Source organism: Salmo salar, chromosome 09 (genome assembly GCF_965601325.2).
Source record: "Salmo salar chromosome 09, fSalSal1, whole genome shotgun sequence".
Taxonomy (NCBI): Eukaryota; Metazoa; Chordata; class Actinopteri; order Salmoniformes; family Salmonidae; genus Salmo; species Salmo salar.
Genome location: NC_138299.1, coordinates 6,662,896 through 6,681,686, shown reverse-complemented (window position 1 = coordinate 6,681,686; position 18,791 = coordinate 6,662,896).

Sequence of the window (18,791 nt, the reverse complement as noted above, 5' to 3'; positions counted from 1 at the left end):
TACTGCTTTCAAGCACATTTCTGCAGTATTAGCAAAGATGTGATCAATACATGTTGATGATTTCGTTCCTGTGCTGTTTGTAATTAACCTGGTAGGTTGTCTGATAACCTGAACCAGGTTGCAAGCACTGGTTACAGTTTGAAGCTTTTTCTTGAGTGGGCAGCTTGATGAAAGCCAGTCAACATTAAAATCACACAGAAAATATCACAGACATTATCAAGCATTTCACACGTTATCGAGATGCTGACTGTTAGCACTTTGTGGTCTATAGCAGCTTCCCACAAGAATGGGCTTCAGGTGAGGCAAATGAACCTGTAGCCATATTAGTTCAACAGTATTTAACATGAGATCCTCTCTAAGCTTTACAGGAATGTGAATATAAACAACACCTCCACCATTGACATTTCTGTCTTTTCTGTAAGTGTTATAACCTTGTATTGCTACTACTGTAGCATTAAAATGTATTATTTAAGTGAGCTTCAGAGATATGAAGTCAGAATATGAATGTCATCTGTTACTAGCAAATTATTGATTTCATGAACCTTGTTTCTTAAGCTACATATGTTAACGTGGGCTATTTTGAGCACTTTTCTTCTGGGATGCTGGATTATTTTCATTGCTTTACTGGGAAGCTTAGCAGAAGTAGATATTCTCATGTTATTTATGTTAGTGCAGGGTGAGCTGCACACATTGGACTTCCTACTAGGGCATAACGCCTCAGTGCTAACAGTATAAATCTGGTTCATAGGCACATGATTACTGCATACAATAGCTGTGGGATCAGCAGAGGCATTCAGGGCAGTTAGAGGGACATTTGGTTACTTACATTGTGTCTACCAACGCCCTTGGTATAATGTACATTTGCTGAAGAATTATGACAACTCAGCGTCACAATGGTAGGGATTAACTGAGCTGGGCTTGGGTCATTGATAAGTCATTGTCTCAACGCAGCCTTATGCTGTGAAAGGATCCAGGAACCCAAATTATTTGGGTGGATCCAATCCTCCTTATAAAACGTGTTTTGTTTCCCAAAAGGTATGGAAATTGTCAACAAAAAGTTGTGAAGAGAAAGAATCCTGCTAAAGCATTCAATGCCACTAATCAAAGAGGGCACAGATCCAGATATGATGGGTATTTTATTAGTGTCCAGCAATCAGCTCTTTAAAATCCAGTTTCAACTGTTCAGAGCTGCCTTTCAAAATGTCATTAAAACCCACATGGACTACGATAGAATCAATTTCCATGTCCTGTTGTAGTACATTCGGGAGCAGTTCAGTAATGTAATTTACTCGAGCTCCGGGATAGGACATTGTTCCTGATGCAAAAACAGTCACATTTCTTACCATGGAGTTGCCCAAAATCACGGCTGGCAAGAAGGACGAGGAAATCCACCCACTCCCACGCTTCACATGATTTGGAGAACCCTTTATGGACGAGCGAGAGGCAGGATAACTTGAGCTCGTTGCTCCCGGCACCTGGTGCAGGCCTCCGACAGATGGAGAAGCCCCGCTCGATCCAGAGCAGGGACGGAAGGTTGGCAACTTTGAAATCGTAGGAGTAGGCCCTGCGACCGCAATACACACGTACTCCCAATGATGAAGGTGCAGGAAGATCAGGCTCCAGGACGGTGAAACTATTTGTTGTTTGTATCCACTCCAGGCCTCTCGTTGGGAGTGTAGAGTGCTTTGCGGGAGGCCGCAATCTTCAGCTTCCACGGCTCGTGACATGCGACCTCGTTGATTTCCATGCTCCTCTGGCTGTGCTCCTTCAACTCCACTATCAGATGGGGAGCTCCGGGCAACACCGGTCAGTCGAATAACAACAAACGACAAGGCGGTGCATCCAGCAAGCGCAAACGCCGTCCATTCACCGGCATAGAAAAGGTGAACATTCCACTCTGCGTTTTCCCCAGTTCTTATGTAGGCTGGCGACCTGCATGATCAAGGAAGCCACTTCAAGCCTATAATCCTCAGCAAGCAAACAATTGCCGCATTGGAACACTGAGTGATCCTGTTTGTCTAGAAACAAAGTGTAGTAGATACAGCTCCTACAGCGCTGGAAACATTCATTTATTTCTCCAGACAAAGAGGGCTCCATTGCAAAACTCATCTGGGACTAACTTTGTTAGCTTGATGGCTAGCAGCTTAGCGGCTCTGTTAAGCAGGCTTCAACCTGTCTGTTAAGCGGGAATCCGGGACAAGAAATAGCGGTCTCAGCTGTTCAAAGCTAACCGCATCGCGGAATCCACGCAAAAACAAGTTTGGTAATTATATTTAATGAATATTGGTTATGTTTAGTCAAAAATAACAAACTGAGTGTTTCCAGCATACATTGTTTAGCTGCGCACTCTGATGACGTAGGCTGTTGTAAAATGTGAATCATCATTAAGGCCATAGGAAGTTTCCGAAGTAGTCCGAAGCCAAATGTTTTGCCCAGAACCCAGAGAGATATTACAAAGAGACAAAACCCTGTCTTATGTTCACAGAATACAAAACAGAACATTAAATGACCCTTACAACCACCACACTCTCCGACAGTCCAGTTCTGGTGGCTGCCTCAGACAACGGATGCGACTCTTTCCTGGTCATTCCCTTGTCAAATAAACCTCTCTTTGATCAGGAAGAATTGATGATCTTCTTTGTCCAAAGAAGAGAATGACACTTGTTAAGACACATCCTAATTCAGTGTTATCTATGGATCAATATACATTTCACAGAATTCATATGAGAAGTGGACCATAAACAGCTAAGAAATCACTAAGGCATAACACAAGATTACACGCAAGGCAAGGCCCATGGCAGATGATATTGACTTAACATTATTCACATCCAGCCAAGGCATGTTTCAGTATAAGCTTCACACCCTTAGCCAGTAACACACTAAAAACCTACTCCACTGATTATTGCTAGGACTTACTAGTGAGGTAATTTCCATGATATGTTGGCTGATGCGGTACACTATTGTTATGTTGCTATTGGGTTGCTATTGACATGGTGATTTTGCTTCTGTTTGTAAATAACTTTGTAACAATGGGCCGTAAAATCAGAACAAGCTTCACCAAGAACATTTACATGTACCAGAAATTTGACCTGGTGACATGGTGCTGATATACAATATATGGATTATAAGAATATTATAAAAAATATTACAAGGGCTCATGTATTGAAGTACACTGTGCTGGAGTATGGTGATGTTCAGCTTGTCAGTAGAACCAAAGAGCTAGAGAAGGAGCTTGAGCGAGTACAATGCAGATAGCTATATTTTGACACTCTGCTCCCCAGCTCTACCCTCACATTTTTGGCCATGGTTGGTGACTTTAACGGAATGTAGATAGGAAGCCATCATTTTACTCCTCAAAGACATGAGAGATCCATCACACTCCCTTCACGACCTCCCTCTACTCAGAGAGCATTGACAGTTCACAGCTTCTCAGTTCCATCTGCAAGGATAAAGCCATTCCAACTATTCCCTACATTCTGCAATCAGACTCTATACTGGTAGAGATACATTTAACATCTACATAATTCTATAATATATCCAATTTTATTTGTCGCATACACATATTTAGCAGATGTTATTGTGGGTGTAGTGAAATGCTCCTAGCTCCAACAGTGCAGTAGTATCTAACAATTCACAACAGTACACACAAATCTAAAAGTAAAAGAATGGAATTAAGAAATATATAAATATTAGGATGAGCAATGTCGGAGTGGCATTGAGTAGAATCCAATAGAATATTGTATATAGATATGAAATGAGTAATGTCTATGTACATAGAGGCAACAGCCTCTAAGTTGCAGGGTTGAGTAACCAGGTGGTAGTCGGCTAGTGAAAGTGACTAAGTTCAGGGCAGGGTACTGGGTTGAGGCCGGCTAGTGATGGCTATTTAACAGTCTGTTGGCCTTGAGATAGAAGCTGTTTTTCAGTCTCTTGGTCCCAGCTTTGACACACCTGTACTGACCTCGCCTTCTGCACGATAGTGGGGTGAACAGTCCGTGACTCGGGTGGTTGATTTCTTTGTGACATCGGTGCTGTAATTGTCCTGGAGGGCAGGCAGTGTGCCCCAGGTAATGTGTTGGTCAGACCGCACCACCCTCTGGAGAGCCCTGCGGTTGCGGGCGGTGCAGTTTCCATTCCAGGCGGTGATACGGTCCGACAGGATGCTCTCAATGCTGCATCTGTAAAAGTTTGTAAGGCTCTTAGGGGCCCAGCTGAATTTCTTCAGCGTCCTGAGGTTGAAGAGGCACTGGTTGTGCCTTCTTCACCACACTGTCTGTGTGGGTGGACCATTTCAGATTGTCAGTCGTGTACATCGAGGATCTTGAAGCTTTTCACCTTCTCCACTGCGGTCCCGTCGATGTGGATGGAAGGTGTGCTCCCTCTGTTGTCTCCTGAAGTCCACGATCAGCTCTTTTGTTTTGTTGACGTTGAGGGAGAGGTTATTTTCTTGGCAGTGCTGTATAATGTCAGTTTTTTCATATCTTTTTTTTACCTTTATTTAACTAGGCAGGTCAGTTAAGAACAAATTCTTATTTTCAATGATGGCCTAGGAACAATGGGTTAACTGCCTTGTTCAGGGGCAGAACAACAGATTTTTACCTTGTCAGCTCGGGGATTTGATCTTGCAACCTTTCGGTTACTAGTCCAACACTCTAACCACTAGGCTACCTTGTTTTGTCTCTTGCAATTCAAGAGTCAATGCAATTCACACTATGCCTTAACATTTTCAACTTGGCTGCTAATAAATTCTAATTAAAACCTTGTGAGAGTTTTTGCCTGTCATGCTGTACCAAAAGTAATTACCGCCAACTCTGATTGTTTGGCAATAAAGAGTCTTGCTGTGACCAGTGTAACAGAACAATCTAAAGACACAATGGTCACATCATTCCTCTTTCTCTTTCCTGTGAGCAGTGGCATTCTTTCTGAATTCATGAAATAGAATCTGGGTCGGTCAACGACTAATGCGCGAGAATGCTCTGTACACAAAAACTGGAACTATAGAAGTGCAAATGAACCGTCGTGGGGCAGTGTGCCCAGAAAAAGCCTGGGACTTGGTTGGAGGCAGTACAGGGTCGTATTCACTAGGCACCAAACAGAATGAAAATGGACTGAAACTGCAAGGGACCACCTGAACTTGTCCTATAAGAAATGCTTGTATTTAGTTTTCCATTGCAAAAGGGAGTTTTGCTATGGTCCACACCAATAAATACAACCTAGTACTTATATAGGTTACAACAGAACTACCTAACCATCTTCCTGGAGATCTACCATCCTGTGGGTATTCAGTCCAACCCTAACATACCTGATTCAGCTAGTTGAGGGTCATGTTCCAGGCCCTGACCAAATTGCAGATAATGCATCAACCAATAGTTGCATAGCACGTTATTTGCAGGCCACTCCATCGACTGTGAAGTCGGGCATTAGATTGATATACCGCTATATCATATTGGTGACATTCATGCCTGACTACATTGCAGATGCTTGCCAGATCTCGCAAAGCTTGGATAGGTCATATGGTATAGCAATGTAGGATAATACAGTGCCACCGGCACAGCCCGCTACCAAGGACTGCGGCCCCCACCTCTCCTTCTCCGTGGCCGACTTGAGTAAGTCATTCAAACGTGTTAACCCTCACAAGCCCAGACGGCATCCCTAGCTGCGTCCTTAGAGCATACGCAGACCAGCTGGCTGGTGTGTTTATGGACATATTCAATCTCTCCCTATCGCTGTCCCTACATGCTTTAAGATGGCCACCATTGTTCCTTTATCCAAGAAGGCAAAGGTAACTGAACTATGTGACTATCGCCCCGTAGCACTCACTTCTTCATCATGAAGTGCTTTGAGAGGCTAGTCAAGGATCATATCACCTCCACCTTACCTGCCACCCTATACCCACTTCAATTTGCATACCGCCCCAATAGGTCCACAGATGATGCAATCGCCATCACATTGCACACTGCCCTATCCCATCTGGACAAGCAGAATACCTATGTAAGAATGCTGTTAATTGACTACAGCTCAGCATTCAACAACACAGTACCCTCCAAGCTCATCATTAAGCCTGAGGCCCTGGCTCTCAACCCCGCCCTGTGCAATTGGGTCCTGGACTTCCTGACGGGCCGCCCCCAGGTGGTGAAGGTAGGAAACAACATCTCCACCCCACAAGGGTGCGTGCTCAGCCCCCTTCTGTACTCCCTGTTCACCCATGACTGCGTGGCCATGCACTCCTCCAACTCAATCATCAAGTTTGCAGACAACACAACAGTAGTAGGCTTGATTACCAACAACAACAACGAGACAGCCTACAGGTTGGAGGTGAGGGCACTCGGAATGTGGTGTCAGGAAAATAACCTCTCACTCAACATCAACAAAACAAAGGAGATGATCGTGGACTTCAGGAAACAGCAGGGGGAGCACCCCCCTATCCACATCGACGGGACAGCAGTGGAGAAGGTGGAAAGTTTTAAGTTCCTCAGTGTACACATCACGGACAAACTGAAATGGTCCACCCACACAGACAGCGTGGTGAAGGCACAACAGCACCACTTCAACCTCAGGAGACATTTGGTTGTCACCTTAAACCCTCACAAACCTTTACAGATGCACAATTGACAGCATCCTGTCGGGCTATATCACCGCCTGGTATGGAAACTGCACCGCCCACAACCGCAAGGCTCTCCAGAGGGTGGTGTGGTCTGCACAACGTATCACCGGGGGCAAACTACCTGCCCTCCAGGACACCTACAGCATCACAGGAAGGCCAAAAAGATCATCAAGGACAACAACCACCCGAGCCACTGCCGGTTCACCCCACTATCATCTAGAAGGCGAGGTCAGCACAGGTGCATCAAAGCTGGGACTGAGAGACTGAAAAACAGACTCTCTCTCAAGGCCATCAGACTGTTAAACAGTCATCACTAACACAGAGAGGCTGACTACATATTGATACGCATATTTAGCAGATGTTGTTGTGGGTGTAGTGAAATGCTCCTAGCTCCAACAGTGCAGTAGTATCTAACAATTCACAACCTACATGCAGACTTGAAATCACTGGCCACTTTAATAAATGGATCACTAGTCACCTTAATAATGCCACCTTACATTTTTTTTTACATATCTTACATTACCCATCTCATATGTTTATACTGTATATTATACCATCTATTGCATCTTGTCTATGCTGCTCGGGCCATCGCTCATCCATATATTTATATGTACATATTCTTATTCCATCCCTTCAGATTTGTGTGTATTAGGTAGTTGTTGGGGAATTGTTAGATTACTTGTTAGATGTTACTGTACTGTCGGAACTAGCACAAACATTTCGCTACACTCACAATAACATCTACTAAGCATGTATATGTGACCAATAACATTTGATTTGATTTGTAATGCCTGACAGTCGATGGTGTGGTGCAAAACCACTGGTACAACGTGATGGTGCCGGAGGGGAAGGCTGCCATCATATTGGCTCTTAACCAACCATGCTATTTTGTTTGTTTTTTCGCGTTGTTCGTGACTTGTTTTGTACATAATGTTGCTGCTACCGTCTCTTATGACCGAAAAGAGCTTCTGGACATCAGAACTGCGATTACTCACCTCAGATTAGACTAGGAGTTTTTCTTCAATGAGTCGGACGAGAGGGATATACCACTACAGACACCAGATCAGGCCCAGATCCACGTCATTCGCTGAAGGAAACAGAGGTTTCGCGGAAAAAGATGAGGGTGCCTTGTGAGGATCAGGCGATGAGTGGCTAATCTGCCTTTGCCTTCCGTCCTGCTAGCTAATGTTCAATCGCTGGAAAATAAATGGGACGAACTGAAAGCATGTATATCCTACCAACGGGACATTAAAAACGGTCATATTTTATAATTCACCAAGTCGTGGCTGCACGACGACATTAAGAACGTACAGCTGGCGGGTTATACACTATCTGCAGGACAGAACAGCCAACTGTGATAAAATATCTGGGAAAAACAAGCAACATCATTCTGACTTATCTCCACCATAGAGGTATGTGCAAACACAATTTTTTTGTTCCACGGAGGAGGTGGGGATTTAATTGAATGTGTTGCAAGTAATGTGCGCTTGCCTGTGTTTCCATACTACACAATATCAAGCTGCCACAGAGTCTGGCAGTGCGGTCTGCTTATAACTGTCTGGGAACTCTGCCATAGGGGCCAATCCTCATTAAATAACAGGCTGGCTATATGAACTGTAACAAGACTGCTAATCCACTCCAAATCGGTTTCGGCCCCCTGGTGCTAACATGGGCTAACATGCAGATTCTGATGCCGCGCCTAATGTAATTTCCCGTCCAGCAGCGATGAGCTGAGCAGACAATGAGAGCTATCTCTCTTTGTATTTTTGACAGGCCATGGCACTGTTCCCCGCGAGCACAAAAGCCTCTGTAAGTCATGCTGAATTTGACTTTCTATTACAGTGAAGAAGAATTTCAGTCTTTATGCCTCCTTTCTAAGAGTGAAGTATCTCACTACTGTACTTTCTTGTGTTTCAAAGAACTTCTAAGGCCTTTATTAGATTGGACAATTTAATTATTCATTTTATTTAACTTGGCAAGTCAGTTAAGAACAAATTCTTATTTACAATGACGGCCTACACAGGCCAAACCCAGACCAATTGTGCGCCGCCCTATGGAACTCCCAATCACGGCCAGTTGTGACACAGCCTGGATTTGAACCAGGGTGTCTGTAGTGACACCTCAAGCACTAAGATGCAGTGCCAGATCGCTGCGCCACTTGGGAGCCCAACATACACAAAATGAGTTTAAATGCAGACCAACCATGTGTTTTATTTTACCCGGTAAGTTGATTGAGAACACATTCTCATTTACAGCAACAACCTGGGGAATAGTTACATGGGATGAATGAGACAATTGTAAGCTGAAACCACCCCAGTCATCGTATGAGGACCAGATTGGGAATTTAGCCAGGGCACCAGGGTTAACACCCCTACTCTTACAGTAAGTTTAGTGACCACAGAGAGTCAGGACACCTGTTTAACATCCCATCCAAACGATAGCACCCTACACTATCCCCAATCACTGCCGTGGGGTATTAGAATATGTTTTTTGGACCAGAGGAAAGGGTGCCTCCTACTTGCCATCCAACACCACTTCCAACAGCATCTGGTCTCCCATCCAGGCACCAACCCTGCTTAGCTTCAGAAGCGGGATGTGGGTGGTATGCTGCTGTGTAGATTCACAGACAAGTAATCAGCGACATAAATGTAATCAGGTAATGGTCAAAGACAATCAAAGATGAGTAATTGTAATTTAAAATCTCATTCAACCTATAGTATCGTCTTTACTAATCATTTATTTTGTACACTATGCACGTTTGGATTGTTATGTCACACTCTTTCCCCACACTCATAGGAGATAATCTCACACCGCTATCTACTATATCCGACAATGACTACATGTACTCACACTTAATCAATTATCAGTTTAGAGTTAAATAAATTCTTCCCATTATGTAATTGCCCAACCACACATTTTTTTACATCACCCTCAGATTTGACCAGCTTGCTCGCACTACAGCCAAGACGCAACCAAACCTCAGCTTTCTGAATAAAGCAGTTGTTCTGTCTCCTCAATTGTTCTGTTGGTTCGAATCTGGCACACTGCCCTTTGACTCAACCTTCCCCTATCCTCCCTGTCTTTCCAAAACTTGACTATCTCTTCAAAAAAGCAAAACAATTATGGAAGGAGTGGGACTGCTCCACTCATATATAATATATATATATATTTTTTAACCCAGCATAGACTGCTTATTGCAGTGGTAAAGATATTATTTCGAAAGAGGCCAAGAATAGATAGAGAAAGTACACCCTGTTTGAGATGATGCCAGTTCAAAATACAAGAATCTCCATCAGACAATGAATGATATTTTTGGATGACATTTCTACTCTCAGCAGTTTGAAATGCTACTTCATCAGAAAAAATTACTCCAGTGATGAATCAAATTGTACATATGGTAGGATTATGTGTGGAGAGGGGCCCACCTTTGAGCAAAACCATCTTGTTTTCTCTGCCTTTGAAGTTCTTCACGAGTCTAACAATGAAATGTATCAGTTGACCTTCTCTCGTAATGTGATTTATAGATGATAAATCACATGACATTTGTCATCTATAGAGAAGAGAGTGGGGGTCTGATAACTGAGTAAAGTTATCAAACCTTCAGAAAAAAAGAATCGCAATTTTCAAATATACTCTATACTAGACCCTACAGAGTATCTGTTGTCACACTTTATTTCTATAGTCCCATATAGATGATCAACAGATAGTCATACTATCATCAAACTATATGTTGATAAGCAAATGCTTGCTAAGATTAGGGTTAGGTTTAATGGATAGTTAGTTGAAAAACAACAATACCCTACTTGAAAGGTTAAAGCTGATTGGCTGGGGGTCAACTAATCACAGTCCATCAGTCCATTGTGGTAATCATACAGAAGCAATCTGCTGTTGGTAATTTCTTCACTTATTGTGACGTGTTGGTGACTGGACAATGGGATGGTGGGAGGGCTAAATTGGTTGAGTAGGGGGCGATTACTAGTGCCTTGTCAAAAGCAATCATTAGAAATCATTTTCTGCCACCCCCATCCACTTCTTGTACACACCCATTACCTTAGCAATCAGGGCTTTCAAGTTATGGAGTTATTTTTTTATAAGAAACAGACAGGTACCCCCCAAACTGTACAGGGTCATAACCAACTGCTCAGAGTTGAACTGCTTAAGGTATTTTTTAAGGAGTTGAAGTACATTGCTTATGATTGCCTGCTGCAGATGTCTAGTTGGCAGCTGAACATGCAACATAGAAAAGACCAGCAAGGGGACAGTCAGCATCACGCAGACATGCCCTCGCTGTGAGCATTCCTATTTACATTTGAGCAATTTACCAAACGCTCTTATCCACAGCAACTTACAGTTAGTGCATTCATCTTAAGATAGGTAGGTGAGAACTGAGGAGGTGGTTATTTAAGATACTGTTTGAAGAGGTAGGGTTTTTGATGTTTTCGGAAGATGGGCAGGGACTCTGCTATCCTAGCTTCAGGGGGAAGCTGTTTCCACCATTGGGGTGCTAGGACAGAAAAGGGCTTGGACTGGGCTGAACAGGAGCTGCCCTCCCGTAGAGGTGGGAGGGCCAAGAGACCTGAGCTGGCAGAATGGGTTGGGGTGCAGGGTCTAAGCATAGACTGAAGGTAGGTAGGGACAGTTCTTCTTGCTGTTCCATAGGTAAGTACCATGGTCTTGTAGTGGATGCGAGCTTCTACTGGAAGCCAGTGGAGTGTGTGGAGTAGCAGGGATGACATGAGAGAACTTGGGAAGGTTGAATACCAGGCAGGCTGCTGTGTTCTGGATAAGTTGCAGGGGTTGGATGGCACAAGCAGGAGCCCAGCCAACAGTGAGTTGCAGTAGTCCAGACGGGAGAGGACAAGTGCCTGGATTAGGACCTGTGCCGCTTCCTGTGTGAGGTACGTACTTTACGGATGTTGTAGAGCATGAACCCGCAGGAGCGGGTCACTGCTTTGATGTTTGCACAGAATGACAGGGTGTTGTCCAGGGTCCCACCAAGGTTTTTTGCACTCTGGGAAGGTGACACTGTGGAGTTGTCAATCGTGATGACTTGGTACATAGAGAGAAGAGGGCCTAGAACCGAGCCCTGGAGTACACCGGTAGTGAAAGTTCGTGGTGCAGACACAGATCCTCTCCACGTCGCCTGGTAGGAGCGGCCTGCCAGGTAGGATACAATCCAAGAGTGTGCAGAGCTTGAGACACCCAGCCCTGAGAGGGTGGAGAGGAGGATCTGATGGTCAAATATGGCGGATAGCTCAAGGAGGATGAGAACAGAGGAGAGAGTCAGCTTTGGCAGTGCGGATGTCTGGAGCAAAAAAAATGAATGGTTCCAACGCTATAGAAGCTTTATCTATTACTCTTTGTTTCGGGACAAACTGGATCACTCAGAGTTCCAATGCAGCAATTGTTTGCTTGCCGAGGATTATAGGTTTGAGGCTGCTTCCTTGATCACGCAACTAGCCAGCCTACGTAAGAAACTGGGGAAACGCAGAGTGGAATATTTACCTTTGACGCCGGTGGCTGAATGGCGTTCGCACATGTTGGATGCATCTCCGCCTTGTCGTTATCCGACTGGCCGGTCCCAGACGTGCTCAATGGGATTGAGATCCGAGCTCGTTGCTGGCCATGGCAGAACACTGACATTCGTGTCTTGGAGGAAATCACACACAGAACGAGCAGTATGGCTGGTGGCATTGTCATGCTGGAGGGTCATGTCAGGATGAGCCTGCAGGAAGTGTACCACATGAGGGAGGAGGATGTCTTCCCTGTAACACACAGCGTTGAGATTGCCTGCAATGACAACAAACTCAGTCCGATGATGCTGTGACACACCGCCCCAGACCATGACGGACCCTCCACCTTCAAATCGATCCGTCTCCAGAGTACAGGCCTTGGTGTAACACTCATTCCTTCAACGATAAATGCAAATCCCTGGTGAGACAAAACTGCGACGCGTCAGTGAAGAGCACTTTTTGCCAGTCCTGTCTGGTCTAGCAACGGTGGGTTTGTGCCCATAAGCGACATTGTTGCCGGTGATGTCTGGTGAGGACCTGCCTTACAACAGGTCGACAAGCCCTCAGTCCAGCCTCTCCTATTGCAAACAGTCTGAGCACTGATGGAGGAATTGTGCGTTCCTGGTGTAACTCGGGCAGTTGTTGTTGCCATCCTGTACCTGTCCCGCAGGTGTGATGTTCGGCTGTACCGATCCTGTGCAGGTGTTGTTACACGTGGTCTCCCGACCCCTCCTGTCTCAGCCTCCAATATTTATGCTGCAGTAGTTTGTGTCGGGGGGCTAGGGTCAGTCTGTTATATCTGGAGTGTTTCTCCTGTCTTATCCGGTGTCCTGTGTGAATTTAAGTATGCTCTCTCTAGTTCTCTCTTTCAGGACCTGAGCCCTGGACCATGCCTCAGGACTACCTGGCCTGATGACTCCTTGCTGTCCCCATTCCACCTGGTCGTGCTGCTGCTCCAGTTTCAACTGTTCTGCCTGCGGCTATGGAACCCTGACCTGTTCACTGGACGTGCTACCTGTCCCAGACCTGCTGTTTTCAACTCTCTAGAGACAGCAGGAGTGGCAGAGATACTCTGAATGATCGGCTATGAAAAGCCAACTGACATTTACTCCTGAGGTGCTGACCTTTTGCACCCTCGACAACCACTGTGATTATTATTATTTGACCTTGCTGGTCATATATGAACATTTGAACATCTTGGCCATGTTCTGTTATCTCCATCCGGCACAGCCAGAAGAGGACTGGCCACCCCTCATAGCCTGGTCCCTCTGGGTTTCTTCCTAGGTTCTGGCCTTTCTAGGGAGTTTTTCCTAACCACCTTACTTCTACACCTGCATTGCTTGCGGTTTGGGGTTTTAGGCTGGGTTTCGTACAGCACTTTGTGACATCAGCTGATGTACGAAGGGCTTTATAAATACATTTGGCAAATAAGTCGGGCTGCACAACCGATTGGCAAATTGTTGTAGTGATTCCGTATGTTGTTGGTGTAAAGAATATTTGTTGGTCCGTGGCGTGTACAGACACTTGACACATTTATGAAATTGCTTATTCCAGTTACTAACAAGAAAAGTTAAATCCCGTGGATTGATGAGGAATTGAACAATTGTACGGCTGAGCGGGACAAAGCAAAAGGAATGGCACATAAGTCGGGCTGCACAACCGATTGGCAAACGTACTGCAAATTGAGAAATCATCTGAATAAAATAAACAAAGGAAGAAAAAACAACACTATGAAACAGATAAATGACAAAGAATGATAGTAAAAAGCTTTGGAGCACCTTAAATTCTGGGAAAAAAGGCAGACTCAGCACCATCACTCATTGAATCAGATGGCTCATTACAGAACCGGCTGATTTTGCTAACTACTTAAATTTTTCATTGGCAAGATTTGCAAACTTAGGCATGACATGCCAGCAACAAATGCTGATACTACACATCCAAGTATATCTGACCAAATTATGAAAGACAAGAATTGTAATTTTGAATTCGTGGAGTGAGCGTGGAAGAGGTGAAAAAATGATTGTCTATCAACAATAACAAGCCACAGGGCAAGTTGGATGGAAAGGATAATAGTGGACGATATTGCCATTCCTATTTGCCATATCTTCAATTTAAGACTACTGGAATGTGTGCCCCCAAGCCTGGAGGGAAGCAAAAGTCATTCCGCTACCTAAGAATAGTAAAGCCCCCATTTACTGGCGCAAATAGCCAACCAATCAGCCTGTTACAACCCTTACTAAACTTTTGTGGGAAAAAACTTGTATTTATCCAGATACAATGCTATTTTACAGTAAAAAGTTAACACACTTTCAGCACACTTAAAGGGAAGGACATTCAACAAGTATAACAATTACACAAATTATTGGCTGAGAGAAATTGATGATAAAAAGATTGTGATAGCTGTTTTGTTGGACTTCAGCTCGGCTTTCGACATTATCGATCATAGTCTGCTGCTGGAAAAACTAGGTATGGCTTTACTATATTGTTGATAAAGAGTTACCCGTAACAGAATACAGAGGGTGTTCTTTAATGGAAGCTTTCAGTAAAGCCAGTGTGTCTATGCGGATGACTCAACACTATACACGTCAGCTACTATAGCAACTGAAATTACATGAAATGAAATGACTGCAACACTTAAAGAGCTGCAGTTAGGTTCAGAATGGTTGGCAAGGAATAAGTTAGTTTGAAATATTTAGGACTAAAAGCATTGTATTTGGGACAAATCATTCACTAAACACCAAACCTCAACTAAAACTGGTAATAAATGCTGTGGAAATTGAGCCGAGGTGACTAAACTGCTTGGAGTAACCCGGGATTGTAAACTCATGGTCAAAAACATATTGATACAACAGTAGCTAAGATGGGGAGAAGTCTGTCCATAATACAGCGCTCCTCTACCAACCAGGCTGGTCCTACAAGCCCTAGTTTTGTGCACCTAGACTACTGTTCAGTCGTGTGGTCAGGTGCCACAAAGAGGGACTTAGCCAATTGCAATTTTCCTCAGAACAGGGCAGCACGGCCGGCACTTGGATTTACACAGAGAGCAAACAGTAACATGCATGTCAATCTCTCCTGGCTCAAAGTAGAGGAGAGATTCTCTTCATCACTATTGGTATTTGTAACAGGTATTGAGATGTTGAAAGCACCAAACTCTGTTTAAACGACTAGCACACAGCTCAGACACCCATGCATACATGCCACCAGAAGTCCAGAACAGTCTATTGGAGGCTCACAGTACCACAGAGCCATGACTACATGGAACTCTATTCCACATCAGGTACTGTAACTGATGCAAGCAGTAGAATAAGATAAAAAATAATAATAAGAATACACCTTACGGAACAGCGGGGACTGTGACGAGACACAAACATAGGTACAGACGCATGCGTAAACACACATGATAACATACACACTATACACACGGATTTTGGGTTGTAGATATGTGGTAGTGGAGTATGGGCCTGAGGGCACACACTTAATGTTTTTAAAACTGTATAACTTAATTTTGCCAGACCTCAGGAAGAGTAGCTGCTGCAAAGGCAGCAGCTAATGGAGATCCATAATAAATACAAATCGTCGGGAAATGATCTTATCAAATCAAAGTTTATTTGTCACGTGCGCTGAATACAACAGGTGTAGACCTTACAGTGAAATGCTTACTTACAGGCTCTAACCAACAGTGCAAAAAAGGTATTAGGTGAACAACAGGCAAGTAAAGAATTAAAAACAGTAAAAAGACAGTGGAAAAATAACAGTAGCGAGGCTATAACAGTAGCGAGGCTACATACAGGCACCGGTTAGTCGGGCTGATTGAGGTAGTATGTACATATGGTTAAAGTGACTATGCATACATGATAAACAGAGAGTAGCAGTAGCGTAAAAGAGGGGTTGATGGGTGGTGGGTGGCGGGACACAACGCAGATAGCCCGGTTAGCCAATGTGCGGTGGCACTGGTTGGTCGGGCCAATTGAGGGAGTATGTACATTAATGTATAGTTAAAGTGACTATGCATAAATGATAAACAGAGAGTAGCAGCAGCGTAAAAAGTTGGGTTGGGGGGGCACACAATGCAAATAGTCCAGATAGCCATTTGATTACCTGTTCAGGAGTCTTGTGGCTTGTGCGTAAAAACTGTTGAGAAGCCTTTTTGTCCTAGACTTGGCAATGCGGTAGTAGAGAGAACAGTCTATGACTGGGGTGGCTGGGGTCTTTGACAATTTTTAGGGCCTTCCTCTGACACCGCCTGGTGTAGAGGTCCTGGATGGCAGGCAGCTTAGCCCCAGCGATCTACTGGGCCGTACACACTACCCTCTGTAGTGCCTTGCAGTCAGAGGCCGAGCAGTTGCCGTACCAGGCAATGATGCAACCAGTCAGGATGCTCTCGATGTTGCAGCTGTAGAACCTTTTGAGGATCTGAGGACCCATGCCAAATCTTTTCAGTTTCCTGAGGGGGAATCAAAGTGTCAAGCTCATTGAGGAGCTCTCCAAGGGCAACAGATGACAATAATGTTACGCTTGAGTGGACAAGTGACAGTATGGCATTCAAATGAGGAGATGGACAGGTGAAAGGGAGAAATCAGAATATCTCCACTTAAGAGAAATGAGAAGGCACTTGTATTGGTAATAGTCAGAAGGATCCTGTTTTTTTTTTATAAACTTGATACAGGCAGTGCCCAGTGTCGACACTGTCGTATCCATACACTCTTTACACTCTTTACATGTTTCAGACCCCTGTTCCGACCCCTATATTCATAATTGTCATGAAATGTAATGACTAATCCATTTTTATTGGTCACATACACGTGTTTAGCAGTTGTTATTGCGGGTGTAGCAAAATGCTTGTGTTTCTAGCTCAGACAGTAATGTCTAACAAGTAGTAATATTTAACAATTTCACAACAAGAATATATAAATAGAGACAAGCATTGTCAGAGTAGCATAAACGAAGATACTGTAGAATAGAATACAGTGTACACATGAGATGAGTAATGTAAACATAAATAATGAGACACTAGTCACTTCAATAAAGTGGCCAGCGATTTCAAGTCTATGTATATAGGGCAGCAGCCTCTAATGTGCTAGTGATGGCTATTAACAGTCTGATGGCCTGTTTTTCAGTCTCTCGGTCCCAGCTTTGATGTACCTGTACTGACCTCACCTTCTGGATGATAAAGGGGTGAGCAGACAGTGGCTCGGGTGGTTGTTGTCCTTGATGATCTTTTTGGCCTTCCTGTGACATCGGATGTTGTAGGTGTCCTGGAGGGCAGGTAGTTTGCCCCCGGTGATCCATTGGGCAGACCGCACCATCCTCTGAAGAGCCCTGTGGTTGTAATGGCCTCTGCAACGACCAGATGCTCTCGGACTATGAGAGAAAACAGTCAGATGAAGAAAGAGCAGCTGGAGTAGCAGTGTTCTCTGGTGTGATCCATGTCTCCGTCAGTGCCAACAAGTCAAGGGACTGAAGGGCAGCATAGGTTGAGATTAACTCACAGTTCTTGACCACAGATTGGCAGTTCCACCTGTTACCAGAGACCTGGAATTCCACATGGGTTGTGCAAGCAGGGAACATTAAATTAGAAGGGTTGCAGCCAAGGGGTGGGGAGCATCTGTAAAGCCTACAGGTAGAGGTGCAAACAGGTATAGAAAACACAAACATAGTTGACAAAGCTACAAAATAGCAAAACGAGAATCTGTATATAACTAGGTAAGATACTCAAGTGAGAGTGTGGATCCTCCCCTCTCTTTCCTTCAACAGCTCGACAGAGCTGTCTTTGTTTCTGCGACGGTCTTTGTTTAGCGACAAAAAACACCACTGACACAGCCACCACTGAGAAAGTAGGGGAGACTGAAGAACTAACAATAATTGCTAATTGCCTAGGAGACCCTAAAAGCAGAAGTGGAGAGCACGCCTCCCTGACTAATTGCTGATTGGAGAGGTGAAACCAGGCACAGATTACCGAAACAAGTCACAAATTGCCCTGCCCCTTGATCCTGGTTGATGTGTCAACAACTATCTGCAAATGATGAGCAGTCAGCAGTTCACACACCAAGTACAGCCACGAGGAAAATAGGCAACACTTTAAGTAGATCGCCCTAGCTAGAAAAAAGACAATATTATACCACAATAGATAAAGACAAAAATATATATGCTTATCACTCTTGGAGATATCAGGAGTCCCCTATCTTTAGAATGAAGCACCTATAAATGGATTGGTTACATTTGACCTGGTCAAATGTTTTGTCCCAATTCACCTTCTTAACCTAGCCTGGTGAAACCAGCCTGATCACTGCGTTTACCATTCTATTTCACTTCACATATCATGATAGCTGAAGTGAAATAGAAAAGCGAATGCAGAGATCAGGTTGGTTCCACCATGCTAATTATAACCACAATTGATAGTGTAATCAGTGCTCTGTGTGCGTTCGTGTGTGACCGACCAGTATTTATGCTGCCATGCCCATCAATGGGGCACTGGCAAAGACCTTACCTCCAGTCTCACCTCTTGCCTGCTCACCAGCGGTCATCAATGGGGAGACCAGAATTGGGTAGGTTTAGTCTGACCTGTTCAAACTTCAAAATAGTGTATGTTTGTAACTTAGACGTCACCTATCCTGACTGCTTACATTTACCTTGTGGAGGATTCAAGGCAGCCAAGTGGGCAGACAAATTTCTTC